This window comes from Pinus tabuliformis, chromosome 6 (assembly GCF_031772625.1).
Source record: "Pinus tabuliformis cultivar Carrire ecotype Pingquan chromosome 6, CPIR1, whole genome shotgun sequence".
NCBI classification, from domain to species: Eukaryota; Viridiplantae; Streptophyta; class Pinopsida; order Pinales; family Pinaceae; genus Pinus; species Pinus tabuliformis.
This window is the reverse complement of record NC_142292.1, coordinates 780,524,825-780,541,027: the sequence shown is the minus strand read 5'-3', so window position 1 is coordinate 780,541,027 and position 16,203 is coordinate 780,524,825. Positions and strand designations below refer to the sequence as shown.

The 16,203-nt window shown below is 36.1% G+C and overlaps 1 pseudogene; it reads left to right on the top strand.

The window, feature by feature from the left end:
* The first annotated feature begins 1,995 nt into the window (after window positions 1-1,995).
* Window positions 1,996-16,203, top strand: part of LOC149261053 (acyl-CoA-binding domain-containing protein 4-like) — a 71,497-nt pseudogene continuing 57,289 nt past the window's right edge.

Genomic DNA, 16,203 nt, shown 5'->3' with positions numbered 1-16,203 from the left:
CTCCAAGAGTGCACATTCCTTCAACGAATTTGTTTTCAGTGGGCTAGAATTTCCTGACTCAATGGTATGCATAAAATATTCTCCCAGTTGGCAACAATTCAACTCATGAATCCACTGGTCTATGCTTGAGTGTAATCTTCATAGAAGAACTCAAATTTCTTGGTTTCAACAAAAAAACACCAAGCAGGTCACTCCTTGTCTAGTGAGACTATTAAAAAAAAAAACCTCACCACCCTCACAACCAAGCTTTGATACCACTTGTTGCATTTGATCCTATTAACATTTAAATAAGGAATACATTTACAAGAAAGAGATTGAATGACACAACAAGGATACACAAAGCATTAGATGGGGTTAAAAATAACCTTTTGGCATGACATATTTGGATTGGGAGGATTTGGATGCCTGAGCTCTCAGTACCATTAGGTTATGCCTAGACGATGAAGTTCTCTTCAACATTGTCGAAGAAACCTCAGTAGCAAGTTCGTGGGGAAAATTGGAAACATTGTATACAACCAAATATTTAACCAATAGGATTTATTTTAAGAGGAAATTGTATAGTCTTCGGCTAAATAAGAAGTGACAACCCCTGCCGCTGATTGAAAAAAAAGGGGAAAGTCGACAACTACTGGTGTATTTGAAGTAGAAGCCCAAGTATGTTTTATTTATTTTTAGCAGCATAAATAAAATTTGGTTGTTGAATATTCCTTTATAAAATTATGAACTATTAAACTTTGTTGTTGGGTTTTCAAAAAGGAAACGTAGGGTTTTGAGTGGAAAATGATTGAATTGGAGTAGGTATTTTGAAGTTTTTTTTGAATTTGATATATATATATATATATATATATATTGGAAAATCCCTAGTCAAAAAGAAATTCGGAAAACCCTAGCTAAAAGATGAAAGGGTAGAATTTTTTTTTGAAGGAACACAATTATCAAGAAAATAAATTTTAAAGAGCCTGTGTAGGAAAAAATGGAAAAAATCACTAACAATAAGTTTGAGGTGGAGAAGTTCACTGGTAAGAACGATTTTGCGTTGTGGAAACTGAAATTATGAGATTTGTTTGTGCAAGAAGGGTTGCACAAAGCATTATATTGGGTTAAAAAGAAACATGTTGGTATGACATATTTGGATTGGGGAGAATTGGAGCTCGGGCTCTCAGTACCATTACGTTGTGCCTGGAAAATGAAGTTCTATACAACATTGTTGAAGAAAACTCAGCAACAGGTTTGTGAGTAAAATTGGAAACATTGTATCTGACCAAATTTTTAACCAACTGAATTTATTTGAAGAGGCAACTATATTTCCTTTAGACGAAGGAGGGTACTAAAATTATAGAACATTTAAATGTATTTAATACACTTATTTTCCAGTTTTCATATATGAATGTTAGATTTGAAGAAGAAGATAAAGTTATTACCTTGTTACGTTCTTTTCTCGAGCCTTGGGAAATCTTTATGACTTATATCAGTTTGAGCACAACCCAATATTTAGAATTTGATTATGTTGTGGGAGCTTTGTTATCTGAAGAAGTACGGAGGAAGTCCAACATTGAAACTTCCACACCAGAAGCCATGGTAGAAAGAGGTCGATCTAAGGAAAGAGGGGGGAAAGAAATAAGTTCTTCCAGATCAAAATCAAAAGGCAAGAAGTGTAAAGAGAAATGTTGGTACTATAACAAAATAGGGCATCTCAAGAAAGACTGTTGGAAAAGAAATAAGTCTGTTGAAAACCCAAAGAAGGAAAAAAATCAAGTTGAGTAAAATATGATTGACGAAGTTTTATCTGTTGAATTAGGTATGGTAGATGAAGCATTACTAGTTTGCAATGTCTCTCAGAATTATGAAAATTAGTTGTTAGATTCTGGTGCTTCTCATCACATGAGTCTGCACAGAAATCAATTCACTTCCTATCAAGCGGTGAATGGTAGTTTTGTGTTTATGGGAAATAATATATCTTGTCAGATTTTTGGGATGGGAAATGTCAAAATTAAAATGTATGATGAGATAGCTAGAACATTAACTGATGTTAGACTTGTACCTGGGTTGAGAAAGAATTTGATTTCTTTGGGAGTATTGGACTCAGAAGGTTACGATTTTACATGTCAAAATGAAGTGCTGAAACTTTCAAAGGGCACTATGGTTGTTATGAAGGCAAAGACGATCATAAATCTTTACATACTTAAAGGAAGTACTCAGGTCAGTGAGGTAGCAATTGTATCTGAGAAAGTAGAAGAAGATACTTTCTTATGGCATCAACGAAAAGGCCACATGAGCGAAAAGGGCCTTCAGGTACTAATGAATCACAAATTGCTTCCTAATTTGAATCCTTGAGGTTGGATTTTTGTAAACATTATGTATTTGGAAAGAAATGTAAACATAGATTTAAAACTGGAAGTCATAATAGTAAAGGAATTTTGGACTATATTCATTCTGATCTTTGGGGACCATCTCATGTTATATATTATGGAGGTTCATTATAATTCTTAACATTTATTGATGATTATTCCAGGAAAGTATGGGTCTATATGTTGAAAACAAAAGATGATGTATTTAATTTTTTAAACAATTTAAAGCTATGGTGGAAAATAAAACATGAAAATCAATTAAATGTTTAAGAACTGACAATGGTGGTGAATTTACTTCCTTAGAATTTGAAAAATATTGTAAGGATGAAGGGATTGTTAGGTATAAAACTATTGTCTATACCCCTTAGCAAAAAGGCATTGTTGAATGTATGAATCAAACTCTTATGGAGAGAGCCAGAAGCATGATCAATAATGCTAACCTACAAAAGGAGATGTGGGCAGAAGGAGTATCTATTACTTGTTATTTGGTAAATAGATCACTTTCAATTTCCATAAATGATAAAGTTCCTAAAGAAGTTTGGTTGAGTTAGTATTGTGATTACTCACAGTTAAGATTTTTTGGTTGTGATGCCTATGCTCTTGTTCTGAAGAATCAATGTTTTAAGTTAGACCCAAAAGAAAAATGTTATGTCTTTGTTGGGTATGACTATGAGCTAAAAGGATACAGGTTGTGGGATCCTTCTTCACATAAGATAGTCATTAGTAGCTATGTAATATTTGATGAATCTTCTCTTCTAAAATCAGATGTTTAAAAGGTTTGAATAGGAACAAGTATTATTGAATCGAACGATTTAGTTGGAGACTAAACATTTTTTGGAAATTTGAAAGGAAGGAGAGACTTCTAAAGAAAAAGGTGAAGAAGATGCAAAGGAAATTGTACAAGTTCAAGAACCAGTCCTGAAATCAGTCACTCTAAGGAGGGATACAAGGGAAAGAAGAACACCCAAAAGGTATGAATATTATGCTTCATCTATTGCATTGATTATTGAAGATGGTGAACCTTCTTGTTATTAGGAAGTAGTAGATGATGTGGATAGTGAAAAGTGGAAAAAGGATATGGATGAAGAAATGGATTCCTTAGCTAAGAACAAAACATGGGATCTTGTAGAACTTCTTGAAGGGAGAAGTGTTGTCAAATGAAAATGGGTCTTCAAATTGAAGAAATTTTTTTATGGAAGTATCGAAAAGTATAAGGCAAAGCTGGTAGCAAAAGGGTATTCTTAGGTTTAAGGTTTTGACTTTCATGAGATTTTTTCACCAGTCGTAAAACGTGTTTCTATTTGAACTGTGTTAGCAATAACTGCATTACTTGATCTTGATTTAGAATAATTAAGTGTTAAAACTACTTTTCTTCATGGAGACTTTGATGAAGAGATTTATATGGAACAACAAGAAGGTTTTGTACAAGGTCGCAACTGAATATTAGTTTGCAAGCTCAGGGAATCATTGTATGGCCCGAGGCAGTCTCCTAGGAAATGGTACAAGAAGTTTGACCCCTTCATGGTGAGCCATAACTTTACTAGAAGTGAGTATGATCATTGTGTGTACTCTAAGAGTTTCAATGGAACATTCATTATCTTGGTCTTATATGTTGACAACATTCTTATTACAAGCAAAAGCATGGAACAGATCAAGAGGTTGAAGGCTAAACTTTATAGGATGTTTAATATGAAGGATCTTGCAGTGACAAAATATATCTTGTGCATGGAGATACAAAGAGAAGGGAAAATGGAAAGATCTGGTTATCACTATAGAAGTATGTGGAGAAGTACTTGAAAATTTTGGTATGAACAATCTAAAACCTGTTAATGTTCCATTAGCTTCCCATTTTAATATTTCTTTGGGTTTGATTCTTAGAAATGATGAATAAAAGAAGTATATGTCTCATGTATCATATGAAAATGCGGTAGGAAAATCAATGTATGTGATGGTATCTACAAGACCTGACATTTCACACGAAGTTGGAGTTGTCAGCAGGTTCATGGCAAATCCAGGAGAGGAACATCGACGTGCAGTGAAATGGGTGCTTCGGTATTTGAGAGGCACAAGTGACCATTGTATCATCCTTAATGGTAGTGAAAATTCATTCTACATATATATGGATGTTTATTATGCAGACAATTTGGACAAGAGGAGATCTACTATAAGATATGTCTTTAATCTTGCAGATGGAAAAATTAGCTCGATGTCAAAGCTTTACGAAAAAGTTACTTTATCTACTACTGAAGAAGAGTATATAACTACTTCAGATGCTTATAAAGAGGCTATCTAGTTGAAAGGTCTACTTGGTGAGATTGGAAGGACACAGGAGAAAGTGAATGTATTTTGTGACAGTTAGAGTGCTATTCATTTGGATACAAATCTAGCTTATCACAGTAAAGTTGGCATTATGAGACAAGTGTTTTCCTTGATGGAAAATCACACAGATGATAAATTATAGTGCAGCAAAGTTATTTTCAAGTTCACGCACTTTCATGAAGATAAAAGTTTCTTTCATGTAGAGAAAAGTTTCTTTCATGTAGAGAAAAGTTTCTTTCATGTAGAGAAAAGTTCACGCACATTCATGCAGAGAAAAGTTTCTTTCATGTAGAGAAAAGTTCATGCACTTTCATGCAGAGAAAAGTTACCTTCATGCAAGAGAAAAGTTAACGCACTTTCATGATTGGTTCATGGTATTAGTCCGATAGTTTTTGATCCTATGGTTTTGGTCTGTGGTATTGCATCCAAAGTGTTGATCTCACGCACTTTCATGGTTGGTTCATGGTATTAGTCCGACAATTTTTTATCCTATGGTTTTGGTCTGTGGTATTGCATGCAAAAGTGTTGATCCCAAGTATTGGGTCCGTGGTATTGTGTTATTATGGTTTTATACCGTGGTATTGTGAAAGGCCTAAGACTATAAAAGAGGAAGGAGATCATTTGGCAAAGCATCATCTGAATTATTGAATATCTAATAAAGTGCTAGATTTGGAATAGTGTGATTGGGTTATGGTGCAGATCTGGATCTAAGCTAAAGAGGGATCTCACCGGTTGAAGGAGAAAAAGATCTAAGGATAGATCGGGATCAAATGGTTTGAAATGAACTATCTCTATATATTTGATTATGCTTATTCTAGATCTGTATACTGATGCTTGTAATGATCTGAACTGGGTATAACTTAAGTTTGAAATCCCTGCAAGTCATGTTTGAATATTTATAGATCTGTACGCGGGTTGGCTTTGGTGTAAGCGCGTATGTATGCAGGTTTGGTTCATTGTAGTAGCGTATATAATTTGAGCTATGATATTTGAAGTCACAGGTGGTTCTGGTTGTTGATGGGTTTTGATGACAGTTTAAAGGTGTCAGTATTCTGCATATCCTATTTGGTTGATTGTGTTTAGCTTCAATATTGATGGATGAGAACTAATATTGGATCAGGATCATAATGACTCATATTTATGTGATTTGATGGACTAGATCTGGGTGCTAACACATATATTATCCTTGTATATGTATTGATCTGGTGTTTGGGTGATTCAGAAGATTGATTGATTATGTGCTTCAATGATATTAATGGGTCCAGTATGAAAATTGGATGAAACGTGGCCTTTCAGATTATGTGTTGTGCTTCAGGAGTATCCAGTCTGAAAATGTATGAAACATGGTACCTGGAGGAGAGAATATTGTAGGCCGGCGTCTACATACTAGTATCTTAGCTAGTACAAGAGCTAAGGGGGTGGTAGCTCCCTTCCAGTAGCAGTTGAAAACTTTGGAGCATTGTAGCAGGTAGCAGCCTGCGTACTAGTAAATGGATCGGCTAGTACAAGAACTATGGGGGTTGTAGCTCCCTTCCAGGAGAGACTGGAGAATGAGAGAGGATTGTAGCTCTCTGCAGGTAGAAGCCTGCGTACTGGTATAAGACTGCACTAGTACAGAAATATTGTAAAAGGATTTTCTTATTAAGAACAAGATTGAGATGACTTGCAACAGGTGGTTTTCTCCCACATTGGGTTTCCACCTTATATCATGGCGTTCATGTGTGTGGCTTATGTGTGATGATCTGTTCTATTTTGCTGCACCTGTTTACTGTTAATATGGTTGATAATGTTCTAATGCACTCATTAAGGATCAACTAACTGAATCATAAGAAGTTGTGGAAGTAGCATATATGAATCTGAATATGGAAATGAAAATGTTTTGTTGATGTGATAATACTGATTCATCCCCCCCTCTCAGTATTATTTCCAACAAGTAATACTAAGCACATTGATTTAAGGTACCATTTTGTAAGACATGTGATTGATGGTGATGAAGTAGCTCTCAAGAAGGTCCATACACAGGAGAATCATATAGACATGTTCACAAATCTAGTTTTGGTAGAGAAGTTGTGATGGTGTTTGGATTCTCTTGGCTTGCATAAGAGATGATGAATGGGCATGGGAAAGGGATTAGGAATATTGTTTTCAATGTGGAGATTGTTAAAGAAAGACAACAATAAATTTTAACAATGTAATTATCTAAGTAGATTTAGTTTTACTGTCTAGGCAGCTGTGTAGCTATAGGGAGTTATGTAACGAAATATTTGTATTAAAATGGTGATTACCTGAGAGGCTTGATGTAACTTGGAGAGTCTTTATTAACTTGGAGCAATAAGAATTCCAATCCCTTGCCCCGTGGAGGTTTATTTGACACACTGTCATGGTTTTACCATGTAAATACTTTGTGTGTTCTTGTTGTGTCATTCAGTTTCTTTCTTTTTAAATTGCTTCCTTATTTAAATTTTAACAAGTGGTATCAGAGCTTGGTTGTGAGGGTCGTGAGGTCAATTTAAGAAAATAAAAAATTGTGTGCACCGGCTAAGGAGTGACCTCCATGGTGTCTTTTTATTGAAGCTAAGAAATTTGAGTTATGCTATGAAAATTACACTCAAGCATAGACAAGAGGAACTGTGAATCGATTTCTTGCTGACTGGGAGAAAGTTTTCTATAGACCGTTGATTAAGGAAAGTCTAGCCCAATGAGAACAAAGTCGTCAAAGGAATGCGCATTCCTAGATTCCATGCCATCGCTTGTCTAAAGCGTTGTGACGAGTAAGCCAATTTGGAGTAAGACGAGCCAAGAAGAAGAGCCCCGAGCCCATGAAATTGCCAAAAAAATTTATGAACGACCCTATGTCTGTTCGTTATATGTCTATTGCCTAGAGCAGAGCTTCAAAGAAAACCCCCTGTCAAAGTTGAATAGTTGATGCGGCATACCCTATCTGAAGCCATCAAAGAAATACACAGTCGTAATTTTGTGTATTGACACTAAGACATTGGTTGAAGAGATCTGTCGCTGACAAAAGTAGAGCCACTGACCTAAACCTCAAACCTGGAAGTTGTATTCTTAGAGGAAAGAAGCCATATATCTGCAAGAATGACTCTAAGAAGGAAGGTGTTGACTTGGAAGTGTATGTAGCCTATTAATAAGCCACCTGGAGCAAATTCATGTAGATAGGAGCTTCTATACATACACCAATGCTAAAGAAGAAGAGATAGCCTCTGCCGCTGATTGCAAAAAAAAGGAAAGTTGACAACTGTTGGTATATTTGAAGCAGAAGTCAAGGCATTTTTTTAACTTTTGGTAGTAGAAACAAAATTTGGTTGTTGAAGATTCCTTTCTGAAATTCTGAACTATTAAACTTTTTTGTTAGGTTTTCAAAAAGGATAAGTAGGGTTACGAGCAATAAAATTATTGAATTGGAGTGGGATTCTGCGTTTTTTTTGAAAAAAATAATTATTCTATTTTTTGGAAAATACCTATTCAGAAAGAAATTTGGAAAACCCTAACTGTAATTTGAAAGGGTAGCATAATTTTTTGAAGGAATACAATCATTAATAAATAAATTTTAAAGATCCTGTGTAGGAAGAAATGAAAAAATGACTAATTCTAAGTTCGAGGTGGAGAATTTCATCGGTAAGAACAATTTTTCATTGTGGAAATTGAAAGTACAAGATTTGACGGTGCAACAAGGGTTGTACAAAGCGTTATATGGGGTTAAAAAGAAACATGTTGGCATGACAGATTTTGATTTGGGGGACTTGGATGCTTGAGCTCTCAACACCATCAAGTTGTGCCTGGAAAATGAAGTTCTCTTTAACATTGTTGAAGAAACCTCAGTGACAGGTTTGTGAGTAAAATTGGAAACACTGTATATGACCAAATATTTAACCAATAGAATTTATTTGAAGAGGAAACTATATGGCCTTCAAATGAAGGAGGGTACTAAAATTGTTGAACATTTAAATGTATTTAATACACTTATTTTCTAGTTATCATATATCAATGTTAGATTTGAAGAAGAAGATAAAGCTATTCACTTATTATGTTCCTTTCCCGAGTCTTGGGATCACGTTGTGACTTCTATGAGTTTGATCACAACCAAACCTTTGGAATTTTATTCTATTGTGGGAGCTCTATTATCTGAAGAAGTACGGAGGAATTCCAACATTGAAACTTTTGCACCAGAAGCCATGGTAGGAAGAGGTCAGTCCAAGGAAAGAGGGGAGAAAGCAAGAAGTTCTTCCAAATCAAAATCAAAAGGCAATAAATGTAAATCCAAATACTAGTACTGCAACAAAACAAGGAATCTCAAGAAAGAATGTTAGAAAATAAAGGAGTCCTTTGAAAACCAAAAGAAGGAAGCAAATCAAGTTGATTCAGGTATGATTGATGAAGTTTTATTTGTTGAATTAGGCATGGTAGATGAAGCTTTACCAGTTTGTAATGTCTCAGAATTATGAAAATTGGTTGTTAGATTATTGTGCTTCTCATCACATGATTTCATATAGAAATTGGTTCACTTCATATCAAGCTGTGAATGGTAGTTTTGTGTTTATGGGAAATAATGTATATTGTTAGACTGTTGGGATGCGAAATTTCAAAATTGAAATGTATGATGATATAGTTAGAACATTAACTGATTTTAGACATGTACCTGAGTTGAGAAATAATTTGATTTCTTTGGGAGTATTGGACTCAGAAGGTTACAAGTTTACAGGTCAAAATGGAGTGTTGAAAGTTTCAAAGGGCACTCTGGTTGTTATGAAGTCAGAGAAGATCATAAATATTTACAGACTCAAAGGAAGTAATTAGGTCAGTGATGCAATGACTGCATCTTCAAAGGAAGAAGAAGATACTCTCCTATGGCATCAACGACTGGGGCACAGGAGCGAAAAGGCCCTTTAGGTACTAATGAATCTCAAATTGATTCCTAATTTGAAATCCTTGAGGTTGGATTTTTGTAAACATTGTGTATATGGAAAACAATGTAAAAATAAATTTAAAACTAGAAGTCATAATAGTAAAGGAATTTTGGACTATATTCATTTTGATCTTTGGGGACCATCTCCTATTGTATCTTATGGAGGTGCATTATACTTCTTAACATTTATTGATGATTACTCCAGGAAAGTCTGGGTCTATATGTTGAAAAGAAAAGTTGATTTATTTAATGTTTTTAAAAATTTTAAAGCTATTGTGGAAAATAAAACATGCAAATCAATTAAATGTTTAAGAACTAACAATGGCAGTGAATTTACTTCCTTATAATTTAAACAATATTGTAAGGATGAAGGGATTGTTAGACATAAAACTACTATCTATACTCTTCAATAAAATGACGTTGTTAAACGTATGAATCAGACTCTTATGGAGATATCCAGAACCATGAACAATAATGCTAACATGCAAAAGGAGTTGCAGGCAGAATCAATATCTAATGCTTATTATTTGGCAAATAGATCACCTCTAGTTTCCATTAATTGTAAAATTATTGAAGAATTTTGGTCGGGTCAGTCTTGTGATTATTCACATTTAAGAATTTTTGGTTGTGATGCCTTGCTCTTATTCTGAAGAATCAACATTGTAAATTAAACATAAAATAAAAATGTTATATATTTGTTAGGTATGAATATGCAGTAAAAGAATACATGTTATGGGATCCTTCTTCACGTAAGATCCTTCTTCAAGAACCAGTCAAGAAATCAGTCACTCTAAGGAGGTCTACAAGGGAAAGAAGAACACCCAAAAGGTATGCATATTCTACTTCATATATTTAATTTATTACTGAAGATGGTGAACCTTCTTGTTATCAGGAAGTAGTGGATGATGTGGATAGGAAAAAGTAGAAAAGGGCTATGGATGAAGAAATGGATTCCATAGCTAAGAACAAAACATGGGATCTTGTAGAACTTCCTGAAGGGAGAAGTGTTGTCAGATGAAAATGGGTCTCCAAATTGAAGTGAAATGTTTATGGAAGTATAGAAAGGTATAAGGTGAGGCTGATAGAAAAAGGGTATTCCCAGGTTGAAGGTATTGACTTTCATGATATTTTTTCACCATTCGTAAAACTTGTTTCTATTTAAACTGTGTTAGCACTAACTGCATTACATGATCTTGAGTTAGAAAAATTAGTTGCTAAAACAACTTTTCTTCATGGATATTTGGATGAAAAAAATTATATGGAACAACCAGAAGGTTTTGTATAAGGTCACAACAAAATATTAGTTTGCAAGCTCAAGATATCATTATATGGCCTGAGGCAGTCTCTCAGGAAATGGTACAAGAAGTTTGGCTCCTTTATGGTGAGCCAGAACTTTACTAGAAGTGAGCATGATCATTATGTATACTTTAAAATTTTCAATGGCATATTCATTATCTTGGTATTATATGTTGACGATGTGCTTATTGCAAGAAAAAGCATGGAAGAAATCAACAAGTTGAAGACTCAACTTTCTAAGATGTTTGATATGAAGGATTTTGGAGTGACAAAACATATTTTGGGAATGTAGATACACAAAGATAGTAAAAATGGAAAGACCTGGTTATCACAGCAAAAGTATGTGGAGAAAGTACTTGAAGTGTTCAGTATGAACAATGTGAAACATGTTAATGTTCCATTAGCCTCCCATTTTAAGCTTTCTTTGGGTTTGAGTCCTAAAATTGATGAAGAAAAGAAGTATATGTCTTATGTACCATAAAAAATTGTGGTAGGTAAATTAATGTATGTGATGGTATGTACAAGACTTGACATTTCACATGCAGTTGGAGTTGCTAGGAGGTTCATGGAAAATTTGCGAGAAGAACATTGTCGAGTAGTGAAATGGGTGTAGGTTTGAACCCCATACAGAAATTACCTACATACAAATTCTAAAACACAAAAAATAAACAATGCGAGAGCATAACACATAAAACACATATACACAGAGATTTTCCCCTAGATCCCAAAAACAGGACCACCAGATTGATTTTTCATTATATTCCTTTCAATGTTACAATACATATTTATACATGCTGAAGCATCCAATACCATTACGTCCAAAAACATGGACCAAAAACCATAGGTAGGTTCGCCCAACCTAATATAGGGTCCAATTTTTTTTTTCTAGGGCACTGCCGCAGGCCCCATAGAGGGGGGCTACCCACCCCCCTCAAACCTCCTAGACAGGGGGGTTTCCGCCTCCCCTATGACCCCCTCGCTATGCAATCAGCGCAACAAAGGGGGGGCTTTGCCCCCCCTCTAACCCCCTGGTTCACTATGTAGGTTAGTCATGGAAATAATATAACACAACCCAACAATCTCCCACTTGTTGTTTTCCTTCCACAGGGGGCCACAGGAGAGCTTAGTCATTTTTCCAGCCCTAAAATGCCCATTGTTTCTCTACACCAGGAGAACTTCTCAGAGCTCACATATTTTGTCAATGCATCTGTAGTATTCTTCTAAGTGTCCACCTTTACCAACAACACATTTTTGTCTTCTATCATATCCCTCATAAAGTGATACTGAACATCAATGTGCTTTGTCTTTGAATGATAAGCAAGGTTCTTTGCCAAGAAAATTGCACTGTGGCTCCCAAGCCTCATTTTTGTGCAAAGATGCCATTTCATTAACCATGGCCTCTGTCCAGAGTTTTCCATCCTCTGAATCTATTGCTCCCTTCACAGTTCTGGGATCATCACCAATAATAGATAAAGAAAAATTTGAATAGAAAGCAGATGGACTATACCTTTCTGGCTGCCTTCTTTCTCGAACTGATCTTCTTACACCCGAAGTTTGTGGCTCTTCATCTTCTGATTCCTCCTCTACTGTAGAGTCTGATTCTTCTCCTTTAGCTCAAACTCTATCTTCTCAGGTTCTTTTGGTTGGACTTCATGTTTAATAACATCTTTCACCTCTCTGAAAACCACATCTCGATTGTACACAACCTTCCTTGTTACTGGGATCCAAAGCTTATAACCCTTTAAACCATCCTTATACCTAATAAAGATGCACTTTTCAGATTTACTATCCAACTTGGTCTGTTTCTCCTTTGGAACATGTACATATGCATCACATCCAAATACCCTCAAATGAAAAAAAGAGGGTTTCTTACCAGTCCATACCTCTTGTGGAGTCTTATCCTCCAACGCTGATGAAGGTGATCTGTTGACTAGGTAACATGCTATCTCCACCGCCTCTACCCAGAATTCCTGTCCTAACCAGGCACCACTGAGCATGCTTTTTTCCCTTTCCATCAACTTCTTGTTCATTCTTTCTGCAACTCCATTTTGCTGAGGTGTATATGGAGTAGTCTTCTGCCGTGCTATACCACACTTCTTACAAAATTCTTCAAATTCCTTACTGCAAAACTCTCCACCGTTATCTGTCCTAAGCACCTTTATCTTCTTCTCTATCTGGTTTTCCACCAGAGCCTTAAATTCTTTAAACTTGTTAGAGACTTCAGATTTCTTCTTAAGGAAATAAATCCATGTATTCCTTGAGAAGTCATCTATAAATGATACATAGTACATAGACTTACCCAATGATGGAACCTTCACAGGTCCAAACACATCACTGTGCACAAGCTCTAATATCTGTTGTGCCCTCTTACCACCTGTTGTGGCCACCAACAACCCCCCTCTTTGTTTAGTATTAGCAATAACACTAAGCAAATGGGAACCTTAATAAAAAATTCAAAAAACATTTTATAAAACTTTTTGTATTCTACTCCTTGAAATTATGTCGCATCGCGTGGAGAAGATAAAACACCCCTTATGAGCATAATAAAAACTGCGAAGAAGCGACGCGAAATTCATCACATCGCACACATTAAGAAGTGCTCTTAAATGAAAATCTTAAGAAATCTTCGACGACCGATGTGCGACGTCGCATATCGCAATATCACATAAGCAGCACACAATGATTTAAATACTCATGCGATTCGCGATGCTGCGATCTTGCGATATCTGTGATCTGCGATAATCCGATCTGAAAAAAATTGCGATGACACATCTAGGTAATGCGATGACGCGATGCTGCTATCGCCCATCACAAATTTCCTCCACTCAACATTCAAGAAAAGCTGTCTATAAATCAAAATTAGGCGCGCGCCTTAAAGGAAATTAATGAACATATGCCAAAGTGTCAGTGAAGGAAAGTTTTGTGTTTTTCGAAGAGTCAGTTCACGATGGGTGTCATGATTTTATACATTCATAGAGGTTAGAGCTTTCGTATCAGTATTTATTATCATTACTCTTTTCCTTTGCGTGAACTGCAGGAATGAAAAACAAGACACAATATGAAGCAATGAGCAGGAAACATCTAAGGAAAAGGGGAAAGCGTCAATGCTCGGAGAATAGAGAAGAGATGCCTTCATGAACGGATGTCGCATGCAACAGATCCACAGATTCCAGAGTATCACTCAACAGATGCTGAGGTCGATAGGTGATTCAACATTCAGGGTCAGAAAGCTCACAAAAGCAACATGTTTACAAAAAATCCTGAAACTTCTACCCGGTAAAGGAAAAAGGCGCTAAAGAAGGAAAACGCACTAGAAAAGCCCGGATCAAAGAACAGAGGCAGTTTTCGATGGCGCTAATCGCGCATCGCTAAGAAAATTGTTCAGAAAGAAAAGTCCCTAACTTGCTTAGTCATTCGCAAGTCCGGAAACTGAAATAGAAAAAGCAGAAGCAGTTTGAGGGAAATTTGGGTTGTTGCCAAGTATATACGCAGTGAATTTGCCCAACCAGAAGATAATTCTCAAAAATATCTTCTAGTGTACTAAAAAGTGGTGCCAACGCTTGCCATTTCTGTTTGCATAACTCAAACAAAAGCAGAAGGCAACCAGCCGACTCTTCCCAGGAAAATGTTGAATGCTCGCAACATTTAAGGAGCAAATGCAGAAATAGTTAGGAATTAGATTCAATTTTTAGAAATAGTTTTGCTTTAGAAGAAGGGCGGTCATTTAAACCGTATCCTAAATTTATGTAATTAATTTAATTAGTTATCAGTATTTAAGCCCTTCTCATGCATTTGGAGAAGGGTCCAGAAATTTGTCAAAAAAATTGTCCTCAGAACATGCACTTTTGCACCCTCGGAGGGGGTCTTTGATGAATGAATGGATCAAGGTTTATTAATGTTTGCATTTGATATCTGCTACTGATGTTGCACTTCTGTACTCTTAGTAGATGTTAGATCAAGGAGAGATAAATCATTGTTGCTTGAAGCTTATGAGTAGGATCAGTCATAAATGGTACTTTTATCTCTTGATCATTTCTGCTTATATTCTTAAAGTGATATACAGTTTTAGTTGTTTATATGTTATTGCATGAATGTGTGAGTTACCATTTGGCACTTTTGTATGGTGGAGCCATTTGTTTATGTCTGATATATGAATACTTATTATGTGATATGCCATTCACAACTGTTTTGCCTAACTTTTTATGCAAAGTAGTTCATCTTAATTGATTTCTATTCTTATGATAGTTGAATGATCTTTATTACCAGTTATTGTTTGAAATCTCTTTAGATCGCATAATAGAAGAAATACACCCTGGGTTAGCATAGATTAGATGTGTTGTTTTTCATTAGATTACAATAGCGTAAAGTTAGTTTAAAAGTTTGAATTAGATTAGCTTTAAGTATTCTTATATCAGCAACATCCAATTCTGCACACACACACCCTTATATTGGGAAACTGGTCCCATTATCCCTAGTCGGACCCGCTATACCAAACGAATAAGGACCTGCCAACCAAGTTCCGGACCGGGTGGGTATCCCCCTTGTTGTCGACCCGATTTTCGGGGCTTCAACATATCTGGCACTAGAAGGAGGGCCTGAACTATGAATGGCACCTAAATCAAAATCTAAATACCATTCTGAGATTAAATCACCCTCATCAACTCCCCCAACTTCCCTAGTACGTTTAAATCCAGAGTCAGAAGTCGCTCGAGTATTAACCGTTGCTACGCACCCTAATATTTCAGACCAATCTACCATTGAACCCCCTGAAGTTCAAACTCTAATTCACAAACTCCAGGGATTTTCCATTTCTACTCAGAGGTCTGATAAATCTCAAAGCAGCGTGACTTCGCAGTACAATCCTGCTCATCCCCTGACTAGATTAAAGAGTGAAAAATTTGGCATCCAGCCAACTGAATTTCACTCCCCACCAGGAAAAGAGCGAGGAAAACACCACAAGAGTCTGACAGTGAGACTCTTTCATCTACGTCGTCCATTTCAACTCCCTCACTGCGAAGTCAGCCACCCACATCTTCATCCCAAACCATCATCCATCCGCTTACTGGAACTCCCACAACCCCTCTTCAATCACCTACCATCATAGTGTACTCATCCTCCCAGCCATAGGGATCATCTTCTGCACTTTCATTCACTAGCAACTCAACGATGGCCTAGTCTCCATGGAATAATCCTGGGGCAGTCTTAATGCCTCCACCCTTGAGTCAAATACCAGCCCATCCTGAGAAATGGCCACCCAAATTCAGTCCAGAAGCAGGCATGCTAGTTGAAGAACACATAAACAATTTCATGGTTTCT